The sequence below is a fragment of the Acanthopagrus latus genome, chromosome 9 (genome assembly GCF_904848185.1).
Source record: "Acanthopagrus latus isolate v.2019 chromosome 9, fAcaLat1.1, whole genome shotgun sequence".
In the NCBI taxonomy this organism is placed as follows: Eukaryota; Metazoa; Chordata; class Actinopteri; order Spariformes; family Sparidae; genus Acanthopagrus; species Acanthopagrus latus.
In genome coordinates, this window is record NC_051047.1 from 1,897,343 (window position 1) to 1,918,622 (window position 21,280).

Sequence of the window (21,280 nt, forward strand, 5' to 3'; positions counted from 1 at the left end):
AGCTGAAATTTAAAGTGAGGCTGGAGTGCTGTGACAGGCAGGAAACTCACACCATACACAACATTACTTCAGAATGAGTTCCTGGAAAAACCCTCATGTATTTTGTAAACTGAAACCACTGGATAATTTTGGTGGTTCGTTAATATGACCTCTGTGTTTCTTTTCTACCATGGTGTGTCCTCTCTTTTAGGAGGTATCTTTTAATAATCACACAATACTTACCCAAAATTTGATTAAGGAGCTGGAGATTTGGGCTGATCATAACCAAAAAAACAAAAAGACCTCTATATACACTGATAATTAATATGTCTACAGAATGTGTGTGTGTCACTGTCACAACGCTATCAAACTGCGTTGCATCCATAACTGTGAAATCGGCATGGGAGACTCAGAACTGTTCAGATCATACCTCTTTAGCATGCGTGTTGCTTCGCAGTCCTTTTGTTTCCTCAGATACATGGAAAAACAATGCAATGCTCAGTTCCCTGCACAGGCTCTAAAAGATCCTCAGAAAGGTCAACTTCTGGGCTGCTTGTAAATACAACATTGTGGCTTTGTGGCCTCTTTTAAAATGCCATAAAAATAATGTTCAAAACAAATGTTAAGAAGTCTGGGGACATGCTCCACAAGGGAGTTTTTATTTCGTTGCAGAAAATATGAGAAATCACTAGATTTTAATTTGTCATGCATACCAATTCAGTAAGTCACAGTTTAGGATGATTAGGATTTCAGTAACAGACAGGTTTGCAATACTTAACATTTAAATGAACTTTTGCCAAATGGCAGTCAAGGGACCTAAAATATGCACTTGATTTGAGTGACTATGATCCATAAGTGAAATCATGCTAAAAGACTGAGGCCAGAAAAAAAATTGTCAGTTTCCCAAGCTGATGACCCAAATATGGAAATAAAGAAATTGTCATATTTGTATGTTGGTGTGGCCCTTTTTGTAATTTTTCTCTTGTGCTTGTGTGTTTTTTCTCAGAGGTGCTTTGGAGAGGCTAGGCATGGTTTTCCCTGTGACCTTTACTCACAAACTGCACGTTGGATCAATCAGTTTAAATACAATAAAGTTCTCGTATTGCGGTGTAGAGAAAGTAGTCCTAGCATTGAAAGTATGACCAGTAAAGAAGATCAGACTGTGCTGTCAAATACAGTGTATTTTTTCGTATATAACACTTTCAAGATAAAATGATAGATGATGATTATGTTGAGTGTATTATTTTAAGCCCTTATTTTTTCTTTGTATCCAAATGTAGCAGTATGAAGGAGTGTTTGATGGGTTTCAGCTGTGTGGCTTTTTCCAGCCAATCACTGTGGGGGAGCACTTTATAAATGCAGGCATAGGGCACCTGGTTGTCCTCTTGCCTGATGGAGCCTGGCTCACGTCACTTATCCTAACGCCCTTCACTTCCACCTTCGCTTGGTTGCAGCGGCTCGCTTGGATGTTGCAGCTGGTTGTGTGCTGTTTACTGTCCGCTGCTGGTTGCTGTGTAGCTGATCGTGATGCTCCACACCGTGCTGATCGTGATTGCCTGACCAGGTAAAGACACCTGTGTAGCAGCATAGCAACCCCTAACCTGCAAGAAATCGCTGCTGCTTTGCTTTGCCTCGCTGCTTTGCCTCAACGCTAGCTGCTCTGCTGCTAACTGCTAACAGCTGCGTGCTTGCTGCTCAATGCTAGCTGCTTTGCTTTAAGTGGCTATTGCTTTGACTCACTGCTCGGCCTCACACTGCGCTGACACAGACTCTTATTTGCATCCGCGGTTGCAGTGCCTCCACGCTGTCTGCCTGGTTCCTGGCTGCTCACCACAGCTGGCTAAGAGTGTTAGCCTTCGTCCAGGCTTTGTTTAAGCGTTGCCGTGGCCTGATCGTTGCTCGGCAATGGCATCCTGAACTGTGTACTGTCAACCCTGACACTTGTTGTTTTGTGTGTATGTGTGTGTGTGTGTGTGTGCGTGTGCATGAGAGAGTACAGTGGGAGAGTTTATCCCATTTTCTTTGGGATTAGTAGTTTATGACATTTTTCTTTTCTTTTGTAACAGTTGGTTTAATTGCAACCTGTAGTTCTGATTTGTTAGCTTCATGGTTATTTTGGTGGTTGCAGGTGCATTTCATTTGATGTAAATCTTAATTCTATTTGATTTGATATTGTGTTAATTCTTAGATGTGATAAACTAAGTCCTGATTTCTTGTTTGTCATTAGTTGCATTTAATGTTTGTGTTCTCACCTGCTGTCCTCTGATTTCCCCCATTCAGGTGCTGAGCCAAGGGTGGTGGATTGGTGTCGTGGTGGCGGTGTCCCTCTTGTGTTTACACTTTTTAGGTTGCTTTTGTTTCACTTTTATTTACTTCACGTGTGGTGTTCCTGGGATCCCCTTTGTTTTGGACCCATCTCCCCCCACTGAGTCTCAACCCTGATTGGTCTCCCTTTTTGTCCCAGTGAGTGACTTCATACGTTTTTAAGACTATTTAAACTGAAATCAGTAAATGTTTTGTACCCAGATATGCTGTCTCTGCCTCATTGTCAAATGGACCTGAGTGCCTTATTTGATTTACAAGTTGTCCTTTAAAAGATAAAAAGGTCCCTGGGTGAAACCCCCAGGGTGGCATTGTTTGGCATAAAATGTCATCTTAACTGAGTGCTGTCCAGAGCATGCTCCTCATGCCGCCACACAAACAAATCACATAATCACTAAGCCTAAGAGCAAAAAGATTTGTTCCACAGAGGAAACTTTAGTTCATGAGGGAAGAGAAAACGGGGACTAATGAGCCTAGATGGTGTTACGCCTCCCACCCCAGAGGAAAATTGGGATGAGACAAGCATCAGTTCATGTCTTCATTCCGCTGAACTTTCACCTGTGTTTTTCAGGAAACTTAACAGCACTGAAACTGAACATCATTTGTTGCTGAGATCTTGTTGTGAGTCATAACACCCTCTGAGTGTGTGCCTAGTAGCTCCTTTCTGTAAGAAGAAAATGACATAAACAACCAACTAACCAAGATACATACCCCTCATTCAATCACTCATTGTTCGTTTCCATTAACATACTGTACCAATCATAAGAGACTGCTGGACAGTATGTAGCAGGGCAGGAGAGGCTTTGAAACAACCAAACAAGGCAATTAATTAATCAGGTTCACTCTTTAAATCATACATTTTACAATACCAACTGAAGATATCCTGGTAGAAAGAGACCATCTTAAGACAAGACCAGAAAGCGTTGCCTTGAGTATCTTTTGCTATCCTGAATCTGTGTCAAATACTGGACGCATTGGGATACATTTTGTTAATCTTTTCTTTAGAGTACTGTATATGTAACCTTAAACTGAATCAGCTGCAACCTAGCATTAAATGAGGTGGATCCTCTCTTTCCCCTCCCTGTACATCGCCTCAGGCAACTCCAAACCAAGACCTGCTTCTTTGGCAGTTTTGATGTAGTCAGACGATGCAACATGTATATGAGATACAATAGCTGTGTCCCAATTCAAGGGCTGCATCCTGCGTCAATTACATCACAATGCTGTGAGAAAGCTGTCCCAATTTGAAGGCTCCTTCAAATGCAGCCTTCTTTTCCCTCTTTTCGGAGGATACACCACTACTAACTATTATCACTAGTGGCTATGAATGGCTTTTTGATGGCAGTTTCTTGGTTGGAGGCATAGACTGCAGTGCAGTACTTTTCTGAGGTTGCTAAAACTACATAAGCTAGCAGTCGGAAAACTTGATCTCTTGTGGGGGGGGGTGTCTTACTCTGTGTCACGGTGTGTTAGATCATGGATTAAACTTACACCGGAATATCCCTTCAAGTTAACTTTAATGCAAGCTTACATGGTATCTGAAAATAGAGATCACTGGCCAAAAAGAATGAGAAAGGGTATTGAGGGACAGAACTGTTGTTTGGAGCAACCTGATTAGCTCAGATGACCCTGTTCACTTGCCTGGAGATGCAGACATCTTGTCACAGAGCTGCTGTCATCCATTTGCAGGAGCCAGTCTCGCAGCCTGCACTGATGATTCCAGTATGTCAAACAATGGAATGCTGCTCTGCCATCCATGAAGAAAATGTTCATCAACTACCTTCTCAAAGTTGACAGAATTGAGACTGTCATTTTTATTACTGTAGATTTTTTTCAGTGCTTTGAATCATAGATATCTGATTACATTCACTGTCACGCATTGCATTTTCAAACTTTATATTACGTTTGTAGTTGATTGCAGGCATGATTAGGCACAGCAGTTAGGAACTGTCTCGAATTATAAAGCAGAGTTTTGTGGCTTGTCACTTTGATTACAGCAGTATGACGTGATTTCCTCTGCATTACCGCCTTTGAAATCCCTTATGCAATCCTTTTTGATACTGTGTCTCCTCTCATTTAAAGTCGCTCCAGTTCTTGCTTTCATTGTCCCTCCAACCTTTGTTTGTCTTCCCGAAGTGCATTTCATCATTGGTTCTTGCTCATTGTTCCTACTACGACCCTTGATGACTTAAGTGTTTGTAAAACCATGCAGACAAACAAATGGCTCTTACTCTCAGTAACCAGTCATGACATCTGTACAAAAGAGCAAGATGTTCAAAGGAGACACAAGCATGTGCGCAAACACACAACACAGACACACACACACACACACACACACACACACACACACACACACACACACACATATATATATAAATAAAACAAGACACACATAGAGAACTAGTAAAAACCTCCCCCTACTGGGTTATTGACATGAGATTGTGCACCGCCAAACATCCTGTTACCAGAATCCAGTCGGCCTTGGTACAGGATCAAACTCAAATACCATTCTTATTGCTGGATTAACCAGCAGCAAGACCACATTTGGGGAGTTGGAGGCGACGTGTGCATGTTGCCGGGGATGTATCACCTGAGAAGACCCTATTTATTTTTAGTTAATCCTTCTACTTGATTGGAAACAAACATGTCATGTAGAGCCATTTCCCCGCAGCGGACCGTCTGTTTGTCTGCTGTAAACCACAGCAGCGGTAGCAGATTAGTGAAAAGAATCCAGGAATCAACAACTGTCTGTCTGTGTGGTGTGGTGTGCTGGGGTTAATGTTAGTCTGGGAGAAGATCTCTCTCACACACACTCACACACACATGCACACGCACATACACGCTCACACACACACACACACACACACACACACACACACACACACACACTTTGATTTACACAGGATTACATGAGTGCACCACCACACAAGACTTACACACAGAAACAGATGTTTAGAATTACATATCCAGGGTGATGAACTCGCTGACAGCACTGCGACTCATGCAACATTCAAATACAGATGAGGACGTGGGAAAACACATCACATTCATCGATTTCTTGTAATCTCTCTTTGATATCTGCATGTGGATTTCGACTGCTGGCACATAGTCATGACCATAATCTAACAAACAGGTATGTTATTACCAAGTCCACCTCGAGGTATTCTTCAACTTGAAGAATGAACAATATCAGGGCAGCTTACAGGAAAATGTAATCTCAGCAGGGAACATGGTTTTTGGAATCGATCAATCTCAGTCAATCCTCAGTCCATCACTAAAACTTTCCCAGCAAAAATTTGCACCATTCTTCATATTGTATAGACTGACATCGCTCATCATTTTTCAGATAGAATGAAGGAAATAACCTGAGGAAAAGACACATCTGGCAGCAAAGCTGCTGTTGGCTTTTTGGCTAAGCCAGGAACTGTCTGATTGTCATTGGAAGGATTAAGGTTGTAGCAAGTAAGTTTAAAAGAGTGAGACAGGTTATTGACTGAGAACCTTGACCAAGAAGAGAACCTGAACTGACTGTACACATGGGCTTTTATACAAGTTCTTAATGTTTGACTGTTTGATTTGGGAGAAAACTGTTGTGAAGTATGAGCTTGAGAAACACATTTAATCTTAACCATTATAAACCCATTAAAAAGACTGTAGGACATAAGAGTCCAGTCTCGGTACATTTTCTATTAAAATTCAGATGGAACTTTTGGCTCTTGAGTAGGTTGAGTAAGGTATGATTCAGAACATACTGTATATACTACATAGCTGGGAATGAAAAATTAAAGGTTTGAAAAATATTTAAACTCCCACCATTGTTGGTCTTAGACTGCGTATGTTGGCTTTACACTGATGCCATAATTAACCCTCAATTTTCTGACTGAAGAGGAAAGATGTACTTACCAATGTAAACACATCTAAAAATGTAGCTTATATGTTGAAAGTTTCTGCTTACACTGAAAGCTTAACTCTTTTCCACCTCTATATTTCATGAGTTTTGCACATTAACACTACTTCTATTGTGGCTTTCAACCATATAAGTGGTATTGTTAGTTTTAGAGTATGTGCAATGAATTGACTTATAGGTTTCTAAAGCGCAAGAATGAAGCTCAAAGTCAGTGGCATTGTCCTCTTAGTACCTGACTCAGCCTCCCATGTAAAAAAAAAAAATGGGCAGGTGGGAGGAGTGCATGAGGAGCTGAAGTGAGCCTTATTAGTTAAACACACCTACCTAGCTGGAAACTACAAGCTAGCTAAGGCTAACAAGCTAGCTACTACTCATGCAGGTTGACCATGGCTTTATTCATCCCAACCAGCCAGAATACCTTACAGTACATGAGCCCAAAATCAGCCTGTCACTTGAGCTTTGCGCCTGTTAAAGTTGACTGTGCCACATAATATGCAGTCAAACAAGATTCTACACCTGGCGCTACACCACTCATCTGTAGTGTCTGCTGCCTCAGTTAGGTGGTAAGCTAGCAGGTGAGTTCCTGTTCACCATCATTCCAACAAGTTCCAACATTACATCACATAGTTTCCTGTTAGGTCTATAGGACCACAGGGTAAGTTGAGAGAGAAGTTTAAGACCGTCTCTGCTGGACACGACAAACTACAACAAACAGCTTAATGTGCAAATAACCCATACCCAAACAAATGCTTGGATTTTGAAATGAAAAGTGATAAGTCCTACAGATGTCTTTATTCTAGCTTTAAAGACCCAACATTTTTTTTCCACCATTCTGAAAATGTGATGTGATTGACTCACTTCTGGTGCCAGCTTCAGCACAGGTTTCGGCTTGCACTGTTTTCAGTCTTTGATTTGCTTTATGATACAGAGCAACTTTATCTACAACTGCACTGACATCACACACTGTCTATGGATGTATCTACTTAAGTTAACATGCTAACCAGCCCGTCCTGCCTCATAATACTACTGTGTACTCAGTCAATAAGTATACAAAATAAACACGCAACATGTCAGCGTAAGTAAAAGAGATATTTCTCCTTAATTCAAACTCGACATAAACTAAACACATCTCTGTACACACACAATTTTCACCCTCTGCTGATGAACTCTGTCTTGCTCTGCTTCTGCTGCCCACCTCTCCTGTCCCTCCCCTGCCATGCCCTCTCGTCCTCTGAATCATTGTCTTGGACAGAGCTGCTGTCCTACAGAGGGATAGTCTGCACTGTATCCCTCTGTAGGTCTCAGAGGCTGTTTTCCGTCCCTGTCTGCTGTCTAGCCTTTTCACTGGGAGTTGGCTGAGCCTGGTTGAGCTGAGTCCAATATCCTGTGGTGACTCTCCCCATCATCTGAAGTTGTGGTGCGGGCCTCCTGTCAGCCTATAAGGCCACTTAGCTTGCCGCTAACTAAGCTACTTGCTATTGACAGATGCTCACTGAAGCCAAAGATAGCTACAGTAAGGAGGTTACAGTGCAGCTGATTGCACCTTTAATGTAAAGTGTAAATCAAGCTTAGGTCATATTTAGGTCAACTGGGCAGTCTTTCGATAAGCGATAATTATAATGAACTGTAAGAATCATATATCATCTTTATGGTTGGATGACAATGTCAATCTGTTAAAAATAGAGAGAGTAGCAAGGGCTTTCAAAGACAAAGACTGTATGTATATAACAAAAGTTTTGCTGTTTTATAAGTAAGAAAATCTTTATGGGGAAAAAAATATCAGCAGTTGTTCACATGATAAACAAGCTCTTTGTCAAATCTGACTTTGGAAAGCATTTCCGAAAATATCCAAATGCTGGTTTGTTCTTGTAGAGTCAAGGCTGAAAGGATTAGTGTGGACATGTCTTGACACTCGTTGTTCCCAGATATGTGGAAAAAGCGTTGTTCAGTTGTCAGGGTTGAGGTTGATTTATTTGTTCCTCACAAACATATAACATTTCAATTTGAAAACACAAAATGGATTAATGTTGAAGAGGTCTTTTGTGTTTTCTTGATACTCTAAAGCACACTATGTAAATCCCACACTTCAGCACTTGGCCTCTGGTTTGATTCTGATCCAGTAAGTGTTTGTTTCACCGCCAGTCAGAAGTAGGCAGTAGCTTTACTGTAAACACAATTATGCTAACTGTGGCAAGATTCAGTGACCACATGAAGGGAGAGAGGGCTCTCACGCAAAACACTCGCTTGGGCACTCTCACACACTATACTTACTCACTCTCTTCCACGCTCATAAACCAAAACATGGCATGCGTCCGCACCTGCAATCTCACGACATGGACCTACCGGCTGCACACATGGATACACACCTACACATCATAAACAACTTCCTCTGCGGTCAATATGATCAGAAAATACCCTGAGAGAGTACAACAAGGGTGCTGGCCCCCTCACTGCACACACACACACACACACACACACACACACACACACACACACACACACACACACTCAGAATGGAACCACAACAGACGATGGACGATTTACGGAACAAACACTCCACAGGAGGCCGCACTGATGGTGTCCAGCACTATCTGCACTCGCGCTAATTCATGAACACACACACACACACAGCTGAAGAATCAAAAAAAGAAATTTAATAGCTGCTAACTGCCGCACGCGAAATGATTCACACATGCGTTTAATTTCTTTCTCCTCTACACTCACACACAGACACATGCATATACACAATGCCCAGTGTCTCACCTCAGGCAAGCATCTGTTTGGTCAATAGTGTCATTTACAGAATAACACATCATTCTTTCCACTGTGGGAGTGGGCTGGGCTCTCTTTGGTTTCAGAGTCACTGTATTCCCTCCAGCCAACACACACACAAACACACACACACACACACACACACACGCACACACGCACACACACACACACACACACACACTGAGCCGTATTGGACCATATACACACCCTTGCTCCACACAACTGTTATTCCTCTTAACTATGAATTGAAGGGAATCCTCTGCTGGCATGTTCCAGTGACATTAACACTCCTGCCTCGCTTCACTGACCGCAGGCAGGCAAACTGACAGATTTATCTCGATCCCAATTAGTTTAAACAACGTGCAGATTAATACTGCCAGGAGGGGAAAAGTTCAGATGTCCTGGCTATGGTGTGTGTCACTGCCATTGCTAAGCCTCCCTGTCTCGGCCCCTTGACGCTGTACAGACATCGATCCAGCTTGGCTGGATGTTTATTGAACATCGTTTGCGAGCTTGACATTTCCCACAGAGCGGAGTGCATTAGATTTATTATTCACCACAAAGTCAAGTGAAAGGCTGCGTTCAATCAAACAAACCTTCATGAAGATTCTTTGTAACTGAGCAGCACTTGAGCTGGAATGCAGCTGCAGACGTCACTGCTTTCCAAGGTGACTTCACTTCACATGGTACCAAAGAAGTGCATGAAGTGCAGACTCCAACAGCTTGTGCTTTGCAGTGATTGTCCTAAAATCTATTGTGGTGGAGGCAGCATGTCAGTGCTAAACTGTCTCTGCACTGTTAGATAAGAGGAGATGAGGTTTTCCCTGGGACTGCAGAAGTAGCTGACATTTACCCTATCTGCAGCTTACAGGGTAGTGATAAACATCTGTGTCAGAGATAACCGAAAACATTGGTTGAAAGTGAAAGCTCACATCTGCAGCTTTTGTTGAAAAAGGTCACGAGGATGAAACCACCCACGGATAACCAATCACTGTCCTTACATTTCCTCTCCAGCTTCCTGTATCAGATGTGGCACTAAGATGTGGCTTAGACACTGAATGAATATGTGAAAAGAGTTGCAGTGTATTTAAGGTATGTAAAGTTACTGTGAATTTGCTACTGTCATGGAAATCCACCGCTCGGAACATATCATGTTGCAAGAGCTCTCTGGCCAAGCTACATATTTATAAAGAATGCCATATCTTCTTTATCTGTCAAACATCTGCTGTTTCTTGTCTCTTATCTACATACATACAATCGCATTGTTCTTATTGATATTCTTGGCCTTAGCAAAGAAAAAGTGATGTCATTTTGAGATCCATCTAGAGGAACAGAAATTATTTGTAGAAAACAATAGTAAAAGAGCAGATGTGGTTTTTCTGTCTTCTGCCATCAGTATGTGAAAGCAATAATCACAGAGGGAGGAATTGATTTAAAAAATCTCTGACTGACTATTGCTTCAGCAGACCAGAATGCAATTCAACCACAAAACACTTGAAACGAAGAGACTGAATCTCTCGAAACCGTCACCACCACTATTGCACTTCTACAAGTTTCCATCTGTTGTCGAAAAGTTGTTGAAACTCTCTCTTGAAAACACAGGAAATCATGAACTGAAGAAGTGGAGAAGTGAAAAATGGTCACACCGAAAGCATAAACTGGAAAGACTTGGCAGCTTAAGATTCCTGGAAGGCAACAACACAGTGTGATTGTATCTCACATTTAAAGAGCATCCAAGGGTTGATCTGCCATCAAGATAAGACTGACAATAGGAGAAAGTGTGTGAGACACTTTTCAAACAAAAGCACTTTTTGGAAATCCGACTGAACTAATCCCTGGTCCAAGCGTCGTGCTTCATTTCTCTGCTCGGCACAAGCAACTGTATAATGACCCCAAAAACCCCAATTGCAAATCAAGTCGCTGAGTCAAAATCAGTTTCTCAACTGAGGCACTGACAAGCCTTGCGCAAGTGGTTGTCACAGCTCTACATGTCAACAGGCAGCAGACTTTTACCCACATAACTGGCTTTTCAAGGCAAGCTAAGTCTTTAGGATTTGATTTGTCTTTCCAATAATTGCAACAATTACACAGCATTAGTTAAGCCTGTCCACCCATTTCTGGTCATGGCTGATTTTTCACGGGGCTGCAGACAGACTTGGGGGAGGACGAGACATTTACTGTAGGAAATGACGGCAGAGGCAAGCTAGGTGTTACGTCTCCAACCTCAGACGGATTTGGTGGATCTTGGATAGACATGTTTCTGGTAAGACTCCCTTACAGAAGAGAAAAGGCCAGGAAACACTCGCTCATACAGGCGTCATTTGTCTGCTTTGTGCGTTTGTGTTTGTATGTGCGGTAGAGGATTCGCAAGTGTGGCTGTGCTATAGATCTCACCTCTCACCTCTTTCTTTTTCCTTTGGGATATATATATATATATATATATATATATATATATATATATATATATTTACACACTCATATATATATATATATTTACACACTCATCTGTTTCAGTTATAGTTAGACTATATATAGTCTATATAGTCATCTATATATTTGTCAGCAAAAGCAGTGCTGCTCTGTGTTCTGTGTGTTCAGTGTGCTGTTGTTCTTCATGTCTATTCATAAACAACCCAACTAGATGGTGACTTCTTTTTGAAATGGAAAAATCAAACAAAATCTGGCATAATCTAAGACCCAGTTTGATTATAAGAGACATTATTGGTGTCATAACTCATCTACCTTCAGGTCATGGTATTTTTTTTTCATCTTTTAGTTCTGTTTCCTGTTTTGTTTGTGTCCACCTCTATTCCTTTTCTTCTTTTCTTCTTTTTATTTTCTTTGTTTGCAACACTGTTTTGTTGTAATGCTACATGAATGTGTTGTGGATTATGAAAGTACACTTGACTTTTGAGAAGATGGTGTGATTTGAAATGTACAATATTTAAAAATTGGAATACTTAAAGTTTCAGAAAGTAAGATAGATAATAACAGTGCATCCCTGAGCAAGCTTCTTGCTTCCACAGTAAAAAAAAAACTCCCTTCACATTGAATTCAGCCAAAGCCTTGTTATAAACACTGTGTAGGCATGCACAAAGGGACTTGCAGAGGGATTCCCCCTGTATCTTTGTTACTAAAATGTTTACAGGAAATCTTGCTCAGATTGCTTTATTAACATCTGCCGATGAAGAAGAAATTCCTGTGTGTAAACAAATGAACCAGGCACACTGGCAAATGTAGAACATATTACCTACCTCTTTACAGGACATGTATAATATAAATGCCATTCTTTTCTTACTTTTGTGGAAATTCTGAAGTGGGCTGTTTAAGCATTGTCTGGAGAACATTAAAACTGTCATTGTTACAAGTCTCAGAGGACGTTCTCTGCTCCAAATACTACATTATCTTCAATAGTCGAACTTAACAATTTGTTATTTTACTACATTCAGCAATAATGTCCTCAAAGAGAACATTCAAATCCTTCCACCACACCAACATTGTTAAATTTCAAAGCAACCTTCTCGTAACGTAACAGGATTGTTCAGTTGACGCTCTCAAAAACCAAAAACTGCTCCCCGGGGAAGAGTTTGTTTGAAAGAGTATGGAAAATGTTCTGTACCCATACACTCAAATCTGCACGTGTCTCCCTTTTTCCCTCAGACACATGCACAGACACACAGACAACAGTCTGTTCCCCTAAATATCTGATTTAGAAAGACAATAACCACAGTGTAAACACAACAAAGAGACGGAGGGCAGACGTGAGCGCAATCTCAAAGCTCATCAACATTCTTGACACAAAGTATTTGCATAATGTATCCAATCTACTATGGTAAGATGTGACCACATAAAAATATACATCATAATTACACTGTAACATCTATGATTTATTGTAAGAGATGGGTCCAGTGAAATAAAGCTCTTTGTGCAGAGCAGTTGGACAGACAGAGTCTTAGGAGACCTGTTTTGGTAGGAAGACCATAATTGCTTTGAATTGGCCCTTGCGCAAATGTAGCCTGCTACAGTGTGCTGAGAAAGCATTATAGTGTGCAAATGTGTGTGTATTTGTGCATTTGGGTAGTTCTGTGCATGTGTGACTGCACCGTAGTGTGTGTGTGTGTGTGTGTGTGTGTGTGTGTGTGTGTGCATGCAAGCATGCATGCGTGTGCATGCGGGTGTGTGCGTTTGTGTGTGTGTGTGTTTTGTTCTGCAATATCCTGACTTGATGAAGTGGGTCCACTAAGCCAAAGCGCTTCTGAGAGTTCAGAGTCATCAGTGAGGATCCTAGTGAGACAGCGAGAGACCACAGATTTGGTCAGGACATGGTCAAGCTTGGGTCAGGGCAGGGTCCGAAGGGAACGGCTATATTAAGTCACTGAGTTTGTTTCAGGGAATGTTTTTAGTGAAAGGAGCTGACCCATGTTTTTGGGTTCATTGTACTGTAAGTTGTTTGTGTTATTCCTTCTGTTGCTCCTGATTTGAGCCTTTTCTGGACTGCTACGATCTCGCAAATCATTTTGATTTCAACGTGAGCAATTTGGATGTTTGGAAATGTTATCAGGCTTCTGTACAAGAGTATTTCTACAGCTCTAAATCTTTCTGAATCATTTCTGTTTTACCACAGAAACTGGGCAAATTGTTTTCCCACAGAGGTTTTTCTTATTCCATTAATCCTTCATAATGTGTAGCTTGATATGGAATGTTTCTCCGGTGCCACACCACTGTTACACAGGGGGAGATTTGTTTCGTTTCAACACAGGAGATGACAGCAGGGTTATTTGTTATTTGCACATGTTTTAATTGTACTCGCTACTTATATTTTCAAGTAATATTTGAGTTGCATTACATAACGTGGACTAACAAATGGTGAGTTCTGTTATCTCTGTAAATACACAATGTGTCAGTGCAACAACCAGCTGTATGCTTCATGTGCACATTTGTAGCCCCGTGGGATTTTCCCGAAGTTCTTTCCCAGACTCAGGGACAGCTCGTGTACATTACACGCTGCAGCACGGTAGGTGAAATGCCCGTCCATTCATGAGGAGGACCTCCAGTGTTGTCCTAACCTCCCATTACACGCCATCAATCTGTCACCGTCGCAGCCTTGTTACTGTAAGGTCTGTTCCACTTGAAACAAGCCTCTAATTATACTCCCAGTCAACTCCCACTGGACCACATACTGTACGCTGCGCCGACCAGCCACACTGCACTGTAGGTCCGCATCCAGGCAGTTTGCAAACGTTGTCATCTCACTCTCCAGCTGTCTGTCTCTCTTTCTTTCTATGTCTCTCGCTCAATTCCCAAACCTCCACTCAGAATAGCGTATAGAAGCAGCCACAGCACAGATTAACACCCTTCTGAACAAGCTGATGACATAGCTGTGGGAATGACATACTAAAAGGCAAATTCGACCACTGCTTCTATGTTTGGGTCTGGGGTCTGGGGCTATGGATATGAAACCGAAACCTGGCGACAGATACAAACAACTCCATCTTTCTGTCTTCTTCACTCAGTCTCTCCGGCTCTAAAGATGAGTGGGAATCGACACAGTGGTCCTGAAATAATTAGTGGTTTTAGTCATTTCCATCCCACTGCATGGGTGTGAGTGTGTGTTTGTTTGTGCCTGAGAATAATCAAAGAAATAGAAACGGGGCACCGGGCAAACCATTCTGTGGGTGGAGGAAACTTAGGACCAATCCGATGATAACATTACCGTTGGTTACACTGTTGACAGTTGCTAAGATGGAAAGCTGTTATTTTGGCTTTTTTTCAAGATGGTTAGATTACCAGAGCACGTGTTACTCTGATATCAGCAGAATATTATGACCTTTACGTGTGTGTGTTTTGAAACTTTGTTGTAGCTTGTCTCTGTGTGTATATCTTTGTATATGTCAGCCTGGTGTTTCCTCTGAACCCTGCAGCCTTTCACCTCACTTTCACCCCGGTATCTGCATCTTTTAAGCAGCTGAACTTGTAACCTGGTGTAATGCTGAAGATTAGACTGGAGTCTGCCATTCTAAACATGGTGAGTCATGTTCATTAGAAGTAAATGGATATACAGATCAGACTGAGGTCAGAGTATTGACGATTAGAAAACACCAGTTGACAGACCGACTCCCCTGTCACAGACTGTTATTCTTGATCCACACACAGCCAGCCATCTACTGTTTGTGGGCACTTTGGTAACTCCGACTGAGATTTCTATGGCCGTGATTACATTGCAATTAGGGCAAAGGTTCTTGTTTTATTTCCATTGGTCACATTTTATTTCCTAAGGATTTGTAGGCTAAGTGAAATGCAGTCAAGTTGTAAAACTGTGTCACAGACTTGGACGGAGTCAGTCTTAGAGCTGTATCCAAAGCCCTAAGAACTCAGCTGAGACAGATGGGTGTATATTATCTTACTGTTCTGCATTTCTAAGATATCGCAGAGTTATGAATAAGCCCATAAATCATCATTACAGGGTAATATCTGTGCTCTGACCCGGGCTTTGTCTGTCTAGATGCTGGATGAAACAAGGCCTGTGTAACACTAGATGCAAAATGTGGACCACACAGGAAACTAGTGAGGATGAGGAGCCAGGAACTCTGCATACCTTTGAGCCAGGATCCCTCTCATCCCTCCCAGCTCCAAACATTGCCTTCTTGTCTTTTTTGCGTGTGTTTCCATTTGATTTAGGTTTTTTTTTTAAGTCTTATCAGGATTATGTTGCTTCCGCTGACGATTTATGATGATTTTTTTTTTCCTTTTTTCCCTTGAGGGCTGGGGAGTGTGTGAATGCATGCCAGCAGATGAGTGTGAGCAAAGTGTGTGGGAACGCACAGGACGTGTGTGCAAAGCACTGCTGTCAGCGCTATCGGGCAACAGTCGAGGAGCGCCTTCGCTGCCCTCCTTGTGGAGCCAATTTTCCCTCAGGAAGCAAAGTGACTCAGTTGTGGTTTGACATTGTTTGTGAGTGCATATGGTGTGTGTACGTGTCTGTGTGTGTGTGTGTGTGTGTGTGTGTGTGTGTGCGTGTGTGTGTGTGAGAGAGAGAGAAAGAAAGAGAAAGAAAGAGAGGGATACAAAGTAGAGCAAGAGAGTCTATGTATGTACATTGCATGCTCACTTTTTTTTGTATGTCAACTCGTGTGTTTGTGTACTCAGGCATTTTTAGGTGATTACATGATTGCGTTCCAGGACTGGCATGCTTTTCTCAGGTCAGTTTGAGGTTTACCGGTGTCCTGAAATATACCTCTCATTCTTCGCAGTAGGAAATGTTTTATGACAGTTGGTACAGACGTTGCCCCACTACGCCCCGTATGTAAAGTCTGAGAGGAGCGTGCAGGGTGCTATCAAAACCAAAATGCACCCAGACAGCACAGTGTAGCGTTTGTCTCCTGGGTGAGGAAGTCGCCTTCTCATCAGCAATGTTCGATGAAAGTCAGCCAACAACAACTTGTAGGTTTCTCACACATGGGAAATCATTTAAATGGTCTGTATACTTGAGGAAAAAAAAAAACAAAAAAACATGTCTTCTTGCTTACTGCTAGTGGTAGCTAACCATGCAGATAGTTTTGGTTTTATGTGCTGAAGTTTTGAAATATCCTCATGTGAGATTTCTGTCACCACCCCCAGTACAATGGAGGTGACCGGAATTCTGCTTGTGGTGTTCAAAGTGTTGAAAAATTACGATTGGAAAAAAAAAAACGTAAATCTATTTCTAGAAAGAATTTCTCGGCTGCCCCGGATAATCCACAGACCTCACAGTGAAGAGTTTTCATTGGAACTCCTTTCTACTGAAGAAATGGTCCCAGTGCAAGCTGCTGAGTGAGGTCTGTGGATTGCCCAGTATAACCAGGACATTGTTTCTGAGAAGACACACTGCTGCTGATATTTTTAAACGTCATTTTTCGAATTCCGTGTGTGACAAAAAAGAAAAATTACAATGACAAAGAATGACTACTCCACACTCATTTCTACCAGCTGCCGTCACACAGTACAATAAAGTGAAGCTTTAGGCTCTTCTTTGTACTTGGACGAACTTTGTACACGAGACATATTGTAATGCTAATGTCTGTTCATCCAGTTATGTCCATTTGTTCATACAATGTATTTGCTCTTTGCTAGCACTTTTAGATAAAAACAATCATGATAAATATTAGTTAATTTGTACCATTATGGTCCAGTGTCTTGCTTCTGTCATATGCTTTACAGTTTTGCCTGTCAGTATATTCATATGTTTTACTTACCTGTCATAATTGTGTATATACAGAGATCTGTGTCTGGTTATCCCTTAAAATTCCTCCATAAAATTTCAATGAAGCAGTATGCTATATCAACATTAGACAATATGAAGTGTACACAAAACTCTGTTTAACTGGGAAAAGAGAGTCGGACAAGCCCTAAATGCCCTTATGCCATACATTTCCAACCAAATCAGGCAGAGTCATGAGTTTTGTCTAAGTCAGGGCCTCTGTGAAACCATACTTCAGCCATTCCTGCCCCACTGGAGCCACTTCAACTTCAACTATCATGGCTGTACAGTCTTATTAGTGTTACTGTGGTGTGTAGTTAAGATATCAGTAGTGTATTTGTATATTCATATCATCTACATGCTTTTGAGATTCATGTGTAACATGGCCATAATGTAATTTCCTATGGGAATTAGTAATGTGCTCAATCTTTTCTGACTGTCTGTCCCAGCTAGCTTTGTTTCTATCACTATTGTTTAATCAGGTCAGATGTTATCATCATCACAACTTTGCTGCAAAATGTTGGTCCACCTTCCTGGGTTAGCGCACAGCACTTGTCTGGCAGAAAAACAAAGGGGATGTACAACTTCAAACTCACATTGCTGGCCACGTATGAACTCACACTGTAACTTGACACGAAGAACAACCAATCTCCAGAGCTATAAAAACAAATGGAGGTGATTTCCGACATATCAAGATGCTTTATGCTCTTCAAACCAATATTTAATAATCTCCAGAACTTCATGGCTGTGTGTGACTGCTGGGGTGTATCTGAAGTTGACATATTTTATTGTATTTTTCACCCAGAAGTTTAGGGGTGTGTGTGTGTGTATGTGTTACACACCAGAAAGAGGTGACCTCATTCTGACTGTGAACCACCCTCTGGGAATCCCCCAACTCACAACTATTCGTAGGCCTCTGCATCCATACATATGTGTGCGTGTATGCTTGTGCTGGTCTGTGTAGCTCTGCCATATGTTGAGGTAATGGTCATCCTCATGGGACAGCTCATCCTCAGAAATGACCAGGGTGGTCCAGTGACTTCGACATTGACATTTGCTTGAAGTAAAGGTACAAGTGGGAAGAAATAAAGCTTGAAGTTGCCTCAGTGCTGGTGCAGTAAGAAAGTAATACTCTTATTTGATCTCACTGGAGTCCATTTCTCTCTCTCTCTCTCTCTCTCTCTCACACACACACACACACACAAACACAGCCACCCAACCACCCACACACACACACACACACTAGTGGCCATCAGAGGGAAATGAAAGACCTGCTCTGAGTGTATTTGCATGAGAGTGAAAAGGCAGCTCTTCCTGTACGCTGTGCACTCTGATTCATCTCTGTACAAGAGCAACAGTATACGAACACTGACGACCAGACAGGAAAGGATCAGTATCCCTCACTCTGGTGGGAGTCATGTGGGTGTTTTGTGTGTTTACCTCCAAGTGTGTCAGTGTAGTACATGTGTGTCAAACATGTTTGTTTTGTGCAGTTTGGCTGTTATGCAGGCAACGACCTCCCCACGCTGAAGCTCTGGGAAAAGAATCAGTCTCGTCCTGCACCTGCCCCTCTTTCTCAACCAAACCACCCCTGTTGCAAGACTTTTCCTCTTCCCCTTCCCTCACATCTGTATGTGCACAAAGCACCGAACCACACGGAGGGTTTAGAAATATGCAACAACTTACCTACAGGCCAAAGTAGGTCATTTGTCAAGACCTTTGGAAATGACTCATATGAGTGTTTTTTTGATCTGCCACAGCTGTGTTTAAGGTATGGTTATTCTAAAATTATGAGGTTAAAGTTATGCAAAGACTGCTGTGATGGTTGAAGGAAACCACCTTAGATTGATAGAGAGAGGTGCTGATTGGACACAAAGGAGTCATTTGTATTGGCGCTCAGGAGGATACATCTACATGGACCTGCTCAGGCCACCGAACCAAAGGACAGCTACAGCCCATCAACTTTTATACCTGATAGAGTTTGTTCAGCCACTTCGGGGCAGCTAAAACAAAATGTGATCACAACATGTGTTACATATGACAGTTGATATGGTGAAGTTGCTGATTTAAGTTGAATCTACTGTTTAGAACAAGACACAGCAGCACAGCTTAGCCTTGCTTCCAATTCTTCTCAGTGTCCAAGTATATAGTGCTGTAGTGTAAAATTACATAAAGACCCCCAAAAAGCACTTTCCCCAAAGACCACCATAATAAGTGAGACAACAGCCACTAAGCAACTTTCTTAGAAATTAACGGGGTGCTATCTCCAATGCTCTATCTGGATTTTAACTGTATGATCCATGATTTGCCATTATGCAACCGAAACAGGAAGAGCGATTGTTTTCTCTGGTCAACATTTCGAGGTAACCATGGAACAACCAGAAAATCTGTGGAAACTCTACACTGCAAAAGAAGAAGAACCACGCTGATGGAGAGGGCAGAGAAGGTGACTAGGGAGAGTGATAGAAACTGAGGTGAAACCATAGTGAACAGATGTGCATTCACTCGATGGAGAGCATTCCTGTGTTGTGTCAAAGTCTGTTACCCTGCTTTTTTGTGTTTTTTCCTATCAGCAGGACATGAGTTCAAAACTGGACTTCTTTCTATAAGATCAGAAAGTAACAAGCCTGCCAACAAACTGATACAATCAAACAATTTAAGCTGCCTATTCATTGCAGTAAGATCAGGGTTTTAGGTCAAACTGGGATTGTGTTGTTTTTTGCTTTGGACAGTAGCCAGGCAGCTAGCTGTGGCTATGTCGTAATACTGTCTATGAGACAGCAGCACCAACATCAGTACCACATGAAGCCACTGGGAGGGGGTCAAGTTAAAAAGTTGTTTATTTCCACTATAAAGCTGTCTGTTGGGTCAATTGTTGGGCTTTATGTTACATTTCTAGTGTGAATGAACCTGATGTGTCTGTGAAGTTTATTTCAAGCACTTTGTTTGCCCATCAATGTATCCCAGCCTCCTACCAAATCACTATCCTCAGTTTTTGTACTGAAAATAGACATACTGTGGGTGTTTTCACTGGTCACTCTGTAACAGGTAACGGTCGATGCAGCAGACATGTGGAGAAGCATGCACCTACCCAACCTTTTCTTCAGAAATACAATATCACAACTGCAGTAACGCTGCCCCTCACATAAAACACATACACTGTCAAGTTCAAGTCTTTTCCAAGAAGCAGTTTGACTGTGTTAAGTCAAACTGAAACATCAGTCCATGTAACACATCTGAGGGCATTTCTTGTTTTTGTCCTGATTACTCAGTAAACTGACTTCCTGGAACAAGCCACAGATCTGTTGTACTGGGTCCCAGAACTGTTTCCATTTGAACTGACTGAACTGTCCTGTAAGAGATCCACAAAGCTTAAGGAGGCATCATACGATACCTTCCTACACCAGTGTCTCATCAGACATGTTGTGAACTGTACTGATTAGGTGACAGAGCAGTGGTGTGTCACCAGCTCTCAAACGGCCAGTTCATGTGAAGGTTTTTCCTGTTTACTTGATAGTGATATATTATATTTTATATGACTGAGCATGGACATTAAGGACCTTACCTCATTATTCCCCACCCAGCCCAAGCCTTTACCCTAACTTCATCTAAGTTTTAATTCTAACTGAAGTTCCCAAATGAATCTGTTGCCTTCAGCTGTCATAACACAAACTGCTGCATATATAACGTCCAGCCATGTATAACATTAGTCAGAACATATATAACATATTCTAATGATATATTACAAAATAATATAGTATAGTATTGAGTGGTTAAATTGTTATTATTCTTTACAGATGATAGTGACTGTCACTAGGTTACAGTAACAGTTTAATATAATATTTTCATGTTACATAGGAGAAATTCCTTTATAAAGACACATTTTTGTAATGCTATGAAGTCAACTGCATTAAAGGAATATATTTTTTAGTTAATATGTTTCATTCCTTGAGTATGGGCAGAAGATACATACAACTCAAGTATTATCCTTACCTCACAAAAAACCCTGCGTATTCATTATTATTTCTGATTTTTTTCTCACAATAAACAACTGGAGTTCCAAA